At 31.3% G+C, this 9121-nt stretch overlaps 1 long non-coding RNA gene across 2 annotated transcripts; it reads right to left on the minus strand.

The window, feature by feature from the left end:
* Positions 1-932: 932 nt before the first annotated feature.
* LOC132642355 (uncharacterized) lies at positions 933-6582 on the minus strand. 2 transcript variants are annotated; one of them, XR_009583116.1, is made up of 5 exons: positions 6450-6582; positions 5730-5795; positions 5367-5475; positions 5126-5212; positions 933-1251 (listed from the first exon to the last, which is right to left on the minus strand). It is a non-coding gene; the product is annotated as an uncharacterized LOC132642355 (long non-coding RNA). The 2 variants fall into 2 exon arrangements; XR_009583117.1 differs by having other exon boundaries at positions 935-1251; positions 5432-5475.
* Between the last annotated feature and the right edge of the window lie 2539 nt (positions 6583-9121).

A 9121-nucleotide genomic window follows, 5' to 3' on the forward strand; every position in this document is an offset into this window, starting at 1 on the left:
TTTCCTTGTTGTATGTACGTGACTTTCAATATTAAGTTGTTCTATTTTTATCATCTGTCATATCTGATAGTTACAATCTTATTATATTTTAATTTACTTAATACAGGTATGGGCTTGGGAGCGACCTATCCCAATGCAGCCATCACTATGTCCTCCAAGAGTAACGAGCGAGATACGGTATTTGCATAAAAGTGAACTCGGCGTGGAAACAACGAAAATGAGGCGCGAAATGTGCTAGCACTTTGTAGGAATTGTTAGACGACCTAATTGATGATCAGCTATTTCCCTTGTAAAATTTGTGAAGCTGTAATTTGATAAGAAATTTACAAATAATAATAATAATAATAATAATAACAACAATAATAATAATAATAATGATGATTCTATTTATTGCCTCTGCGATAGAATTACTGTTGTGCAGGGGCAGACCTAGTAAGCAGCCAGGGGGTTCATCCGAACCCCCTTCGGCGAAAAATTGCACTGTATATACAAGGTAAAAATTATTTTTTATGTATATATAGTAGATGTTGAACCCCCTTAGCTTCTTCATTTATGGTTTCTTTATATTTTTGAACCCCCTTGGCATAAATCCTGGCTCCGCCACTGCTGTCGTGAATTGTACATAGTTTACGTAGGACTCCATTTATATATAAGGACTTAGTAATTATTAGACTACTAGATAGCCTGTGCTCGTGCTGAGCACGGGCCTACGCCCCAGAACTTGTTAATGCCCATCTTCAAGATTACCAAATGATCCAACGAAAATAATACTATAATACTTGTTCTATTGTTTAGCAGGATTACTAAAAAGAAAAATAATGTTATAAGTAATACTTATCAATCTAATGAAATATGTATTGACACATTAGAGTTTCATACTATGTGCATTGATTTGAGGAACAACATTAGACATATATGGGATATGCATTTACTACACAATAAGTTTAAATACTCCCAATTTAAGTGTCTTAGTTTGACTGGACACAACGTTTAATGAATAAAAAGAGACTCTTGAATCTTATGGTCCTAAATTAAAGATGTGTGTAATGTACTAAAATGTCCTTTGAATCCAGTGGTTTTAAACTTGCCACATATGATATTTGAATCGTCAACTTACTAAATATAGATACAGGCAATCTAGACCAAAAAAGAAAGTAAGACACTCAAATTGGGATGAAGTATATACTATTTACATATTGATTAGTCATCTTGCGTGCAAGTTTCCATTTGTAGAGGCATCTGGAAATAATCCTGTAGGAAGTAAGAAAACAAATTTTAACCATCAAGACAAAAACGGAAAATAACCCACATAAATCCAATTTCAATTAAACAGTGCTTCTAGCTTTAAGTGTAGATTTTTCTGCCAAGTGAAAGCTTCTTTCGAGGAATGAATTCAATTACTTAAAACGAACTACTCCGTTCCATTTAATGTTGTATTGAGATACCAAATGATATCATATCAGTACATAAATACTATGCTAGAACCTCACAGAAAGAGGTACCAAGGGTGGGAAAATAAAGATAAGTATGCAAGGATCAGAGAAATGCCCTTAGCAATCAAAACATGTACAGTAACATATATAATGAAGGGAACAGGTTACTAAATAGTACAACATGGTGAATGTACAATAAATGTATTAATTAAGCTAACAATATTGTCCTACAAGTAATATGTATTTTGAAATACATTCAGCGATTCCTCTCCGTTCAAAAGTAATAGAAATTAATGATTTTGAATCATTCAAACATTTTTAATTCTATTGCAGTTTTCCCTTAAACTGCACTTATGGGTGAAAATGCTCTTTAACATCTGTCTTTACTTCTACTCTACTGCATTCAACTAATGTTTATTTTGTTGAGAAATTTGTCATTTTCAAGTCACAAAGCAGCTATAACAGGCCTTAAGAATCCTTCCATGACAATATAATCAAAGGCAAAGTATGCTCATGGACACCAAAGGAAAGCTACTAAGCACCACTATTCTGAAAACAACAGAGTCGCCTTTTATATAAAGTTTTAAGTATCCATGTAGGTGTTTCATATGGATATCAAAAGGAATCTTTGTAAGTGAGCATTTTATGTGAATCATATTAGACAGGGCAGGCAACTTATTGCACAAGACAAATATTATGGGGAAAGATACGAGCAAAAGATTCAATTACCACATTAATTGGATGTTTTTCCCAAAAACATTTCTCCATTGTCTGTTTGTCCATGTTAAATACTTCTCTCATAAGGCCTTTAAGGTCCCACGAATGAGCAGTTAGGCGATAGAAGCTAGCACATAGACACTAAACCTAAATTAGGTAAAGAGCAAGTTAGATCAAGTAAAGTGTCTACTGTCCGGACAGGCTATAGTGCAAAGAGAAATCGGAGCCAAAATGGCATATTTTTACAGCAATTAGACCAAAATAGGTTGTCTTTTTTTTTTTATACCCAAATGGGTATTTCGTTGATCATTCAACGAAATACCCTAGTTACTGTTCATAGCAGCAACTCTTTTTTTTTTTTTTTGCTATTTCGTGGATTGTTCCACGAAATAGTTTTTTTTTTTTTTTTTTAATTTCGTGAAAACAATGATTTTTTTTTTACATATCATGACACAATCCACGAAATAGATGTTTTTTTATTTTATTTCGTGAATAAAAAAAGAAATAGGAAATTATAATTTTTTTTTTTTGTTTTTGCATTTCGTGTATTAAAAAACGAAATAGGATAAATTTTTTTCTAATTTCGTTCGTATAAAAAGGAAATTGGAAAATATATATATATATTTTGCATTTCGTGTATTAAAAAACGAAATAGGAAAATAAAAAATAGGAATATATATATATATATATATATATATATATATTTCATTCATGTACCAATGAAATATTTCGTGGATTGTTCCACGAAATGCAAAATAAAAAATAAAAAAAAAACATATTTCGTGGATTGTTCCACGAAATGCAAAAAAAAAAAACAGTTTTATTTATATTAACGAAACTGTTTTATTTTTTAATTTAAAACTGTTTTTTTATTTATTTATTTTGCATTTCGTGGAACAATCCACGAAATATAAAAAAAAACAGTTTTTTTATATATTTTTGAAATTGATCATATATATATATATATTCCAAATTGATTAAAAGCCATTTTTAAATTTTTTTAAAATATATTTTTCAAAAAACTTAGTGTTTAACTGTAAGGTTATTTTAGTCAACTTTATATATCGAGAAAATTAGTCAGCTTTATTTTCAAAAATTGAAACCGCAGAAGTGAAATTGACATTCACAGATACATTATCCCTGGATTTTTACGTTGAAATCTATTGCGTATCATCATCTTATAAGTAAATAAAACTGAAAATTTCATGCCAATTTGGGGGAAAATTGAAATTGAATGTGATAAAAGGCGTTTTTTTAAAAATCGGCTCGGCCAAACCGCCTTGCGGCTATTTGTGTGCATAGATCTCGGAAAAATACCCAAAATCAAAAAAAAAATCGCGTAAATCGGACGTCCGAGCGCAAAGTTATGACCATCTAAAGTTTGACGACTTTACAACTAGTTTTTCTCCCTATATTTTTTAGAATTATATTTATATTTAAAATAAAGTTATGTCTTGACTTTACAACTATTTTTTTTTTCGTTTATTAAAAAACGAAATAAGATTTTTTTTTATTTCGTGAATATATAAATGTTTTTATAAATGAAACACAAATATATATATATATATATATATTCATCCTATTTCATTGGTACATGAATGAAATATATATATATATATATATATATATATATATATATATATATATATATATATATATATATATATATATATATATATATATATATATATATATATATTCCTATTTTTTATTTTCCTATTTCGTTTTTTAATACACGAAATGCAAAATATATATATATATATATATGTATATAATTTCCTATTTCGTTTTTTTATTCACTAAATACAAAAAAAAAAAAAAAAAAACCTATTTCGTTCATTAGATTACGAAATGCAAAAAAAATAAAAAAAATAAATCAATTTCCTTCATTAATACACGAAATTATATATATATATATATATATATATATATATATATATATATATATATATATATATATATATATATATATATATATATATATATATATATATTCCAATTTCCTTTTTATACGAACGAAATTAGAAAACAATTTATCCTATTTCGTTTTTTAATACACGAAATGCAAAAACAAAAAAAAAATTATAATTTCCTATTTCTTTTTTTATTCACGAAATAAAATAAAAAAACATCTATTTCGTGGATTGTGTCATGATATGTAAAAAAAAAATCATTTTTTTCACGAAATTAAAAAAAAAAAAAAAAAAACTATTTCGTGGATTGTTCCACGAAATGCAAAAAAAAATTAAAAAAAAAAACTATTTCGTGGAACAATCCACGAAATAGCAAAAAAAAAAAAAAGAGTTGCTGCTATGAACAGTAACTGGGGTATTTCGTTGAATGATCAACGAAATACCCATTTGGGTATAAAAAAAAAAAGACAGTCTATTTTGGTCTAATTGCTGTAAAAATATGTCATTTTGGCTCCGGACTCAGTGCAAAGATGTTATTACTTGCAAGGATCGCTCCAACTGATGGCAAGGGCCAAAGACTAATGAGAGATTTTCAATATTCTTTTTCTTGAAAATGTCAATTGGCGTCTGTAGACAAATGTTACTAATATTGGCATAGTCATGATTATGAGAGCTTGCTAGCATCACAAAATTCATCTACAGATTTAATGGTTCCTTCCCTCAGAAAATGTTACTTTACTATTTTAAACTGACTGATAAGTCAAGTTGAGGTTTCGGTTTCTTCATGTGCTTTTACCGGATAAAGCATTTAGCTAGACTCCCTAAAGAATTTTAGGGTAGTCTTTGATATTTGAGAACCTTATAAACGATCAATACCTAATCATATTGATAAATACATTCATATTCCCTCGCATAATCACTATATGCTTTTGGGAAGCTATCAATCAATCAAACTTGTCGACAATGAAAGGAAATTCTTTACTTACAAACTCTTTAACAGGAAAACTCAAAATACTCAATATATTACATTGGAAAATGTGAACGAGAAGAGCATCTTATTACCTGAACAACAAAACAATGATTTTTCTGACGAAGTTCTCTCAAGTTACATTGTTGTTTCTTGCAGCCACTTCCGCACGAATAATATACCTATGTGCCCAAAACCAACAGGAAACGTCTACCCTTTTTATATACTATCAATATCGAAATCCCAGTAAATGAAATATCATGATCATTAATATCAAAATTAAAGTCATTGAAAAAACTATTACAGTTTATTGGGGAAGCAAAAAGATTATGTAACCTATTAATATGAGCTGTGTGCAGTTCACTATCAAACAGACCATGCATTTGAACCACACTGATTACCTCCGTGCTGCATAAACTACAGTGAGTCCATCTCCTGCATTGACCTATGACAAGAGAACCTATTTTTAGAGGTCACATGTCATCAAGAAAAATTCAAAACACAAACATAATATTTCATTTATAAAAGAAAATAGGAAGGCAATTAAGGAGTTCAGATATCACAACTACATCATTTAAACACTATTAGTTTCACAAACGCATCCGAAGAATTGTCCAGATACACATTTCTCCACATATTTCTATATATCTAGATATCAAATAAAAGAAGGAAAAATCAATGAAAGTTAATCATGTATACCTTAGTGTCTAGATAGATACTCCACACATAGAGATAGAACGAAAGCTTTCTGCTAATAATGAATTCCTGGCAAAATGTAATTACTAATTGTAGCACAATCAAAATGTAGAGCACCATAAAAGAATTATCCTTTAGTCATTTTCTTTCATGAAAAAGATTCATTCTTTTAGAAAAAAAAAATGAATTTGCAAATACATCCTAATAAGGGAAGTATTTTAAGAAAAAATGAATTTGCAAATAAATCCCAAATAAGGGATAAGAAACATATTTCACTATCATACTATTAGTTGCCAAAAAATCTTTTAAATGACCTATATTTGTGCTATCCAAAGTTCTGGCCATGCAAAAGGATAGAGATTTATGTTAAAATCACCTAAAAAGAAATGGAATACAATATTATTTCAGTTGTTTCAGGCATATCATCAAACACCTAAACCGCACCAAGATTCTTCCCTTTTAATTAGAATTTTTTTGTCCAGATGGCAACTCAATTATGCTTAGTGCTAGGAGCATTCGAGCAATAACAACCACATGCACAGTATCTACCCAATTGTTTTTAACGACCAAAAAAAAAAAAAACGAGTTGCTTATAAACCACTAATCCACATATACATTGAATTAAGAAAAAATGAAGCACAGACGGAAAACGAGCTTTATAGGAAAATGAAGATTCTAAATGCGTAAGTTTATAAAAAATAAAAAAAAGAATTAAAGCTCTACCTTCTCGCCAAGAAAGTAAAGAATGCAAAAGATCAGCTGGAAAGAAAGTCGCGTGGTGCGTTGTACACGTTACACCTGGAAAGTTAAAAGACTCAATTTAAGGCCAAACACAAAATGACAGGATTACCCTTCGTCGTCCAACAAGCTTCACTTATTAATAGTTTAAAAATTAAAAAATTTAACAGTTCGACACTAAATCGATTTCACAATCAATGTATATTTATGACTCTTATGTTTGAATTCAATTGATTTAAAACACCTAAATATTAGCGAAAAATTTAAATGACGAATTTTCCCAAGTATTTTTTAATTGCATATATAATATACTTGCTAATTATATTGTCTATGCATGTAGTCTTGTTCTTTATCACCATATAAGCATGTCTTTAAATATACATGTAAATAACATCTTTAGTTTTGTGAAAACCCATAATTTAATTTTAAATTCTCAATTAATTGACAGTATAATATTTTTGATATCATAGTTTGTGTGGGAGCCTTATACAGAGGCCATCAATAATGAACTTCCAGAGTGGTGCCAACGTGGTCAAGACATTTGGAGGGTGCATGTGCCACTCATTTGTGGGATCTACTGTGAGGCACATGGTGGGTCGGGTCCTCATACAATTTGATAGGAAGCAGCATATTTTGGGACCCTTTCCCCCACATGAACCATTTCATTTTGAGCTGGACAAATGGTTTAAGGTAACACATCAGCAGTTGGACTATTTCCAGAGCACGGCTCATACTTGGACAAATCATCAGAGACATTCGTCGTCATACCCCCCACCTACGACCACTGTTCTTATACATTGTCCATTTCTTCTCCAAAAGATTTATTAACCACAAATGTGCTAGAGGTGACAACGTTTTGATTTGTTCCATCCTTATTTTGTACTTCTTCTTCTCGTGCTCTATAGCCATGAACCACAAAATCTATGGAGTGTGACGGGTGGCTGTAACCATTCATGTGTTTGGATAGATTGCAAGATGTCTTGATGACGGTTAGAAATAAGTCCAATTCCTTGTCTATCACAAATAACATGTCTCCACAACAACCTGAGAAACCATGTCGATGACTCAAAGCTCTCACATGCAACTACATCATATGCAAGTGGAAAAATATTGACGTTCATATCAATTCCAACAGCAATCAACAACTTCATCTTATACTTACCATAGACATGAGAGCTGTCTATTGAGATGACCGAACTGCAACTTTTGAATCCATTGATGTTTAGTTTAAAGTCCTAGAAACGATACTTAAAGATGTGTTCGCAAACAGAGGTTGGAAAAGGAAAAATGCTTCTTTCTCTCTCTTCTCCTATGCAAACCTTAACCCTAGTGTAGCCTCTCATGGCGACTGGCCAGTCATCAAATCCTAACTACCAATCACATTTCCCAGCCTTACCTCCACCACCAAAAATACAAACATCTTCTTCTTCTTTTACGCCTACACTTCCTATAAACCCTAACCCTAATAGCTTTGCTCAAACCATGCTGCATGGAATGGAGCCAACTTCACTTTTGCAATGTGAACCTATACCACAGAAGAAAGTAATGTATGTTAATGGTATTCTATACGTGAAATGGATGACGAAGGAAATAACTTGCATGGAACAGATAGAAAACTTGCAATATGCCATTGTTGGTAAGTTTTCTTATGGTTGGCCTGAACTAGAAGAATTGAGAACCATAATTCCTACGCAATGTGGTGTAAGGGGTAAATGCACAGTAGGGTTTTTTCGAAATAGACATGTTTTGATTTGTTGTACGTTAATGGAAGATTTCATTACCATTTCTTCCAAAAGTTCCTTTTAGTTGAAGTCGAAGGATAGATATATCTACCAGTTGAGGCCTCTCATTTATGATTCTAATTTCAAAATAGATGAGGAAACAACCATAGCCATGGCTTGGATTTCGTTTCCAAATCTTTTGCCTACCTACTTTGTGAGAGAGTCGTTATTTACCTTGGCATCTGCTGTTGGAAAGCCCTTGCAATTGGATTTGGCTACGATTAATAAAACCAGGCCCAATTGTGCAAGGGTTAAGGTTCAGGTAGATCTACTTGCTGATATGCTAAAGTTTGTGATGATGGAGATTGAAGATGAGGACACGAAGGCAGTTGGGGAAGTTAAAGTAAAGATCCAATATGACTTCTTGCCTCAATATTATACTGAATGCATGCTACAAGGACACTCGAATGCATATTGTGGAGTGTTACATCCAGAACTAATGCGAGAGAATATTGTATAGTCAACCACGAATAACACAATGGGGAAACTTGATAATGAGAAGCAATAGGTGGTTGACCAAGGACAAGGTGTGTTAGAAAGGCAAAATCACAAGAATAGAGGAAGAATTGTGTAGAGATTTGTACCAAAAGTTCTATCTAGTGGGATTGTGGTGACATATCAAGGGGAACAAAGCTACTAAGAACCAAAAGGAGAAGAATAAGTCTATTGTGAGGGAGCACAAGCAAGATGAATCCCTTAAGCATGATGAAGGTGTTGCTAAACAAAATAAGTTTGATATATTAGCAAATTTAGTTGAAGAAGGAGAAATCGGTCATGAATTAGTTGTTCAGGTGGAAAATAATAATAGTGATGACTCTGCTGTGAAAAATACAAAGGAATAGGTGATGGACAAATTTGTTGCTAGAAATAATTCTA

The sequence above is a fragment of the Lycium barbarum genome, chromosome 5 (assembly GCF_019175385.1).
Source record: "Lycium barbarum isolate Lr01 chromosome 5, ASM1917538v2, whole genome shotgun sequence".
Classification (NCBI taxonomy): Eukaryota; Viridiplantae; Streptophyta; class Magnoliopsida; order Solanales; family Solanaceae; genus Lycium; species Lycium barbarum.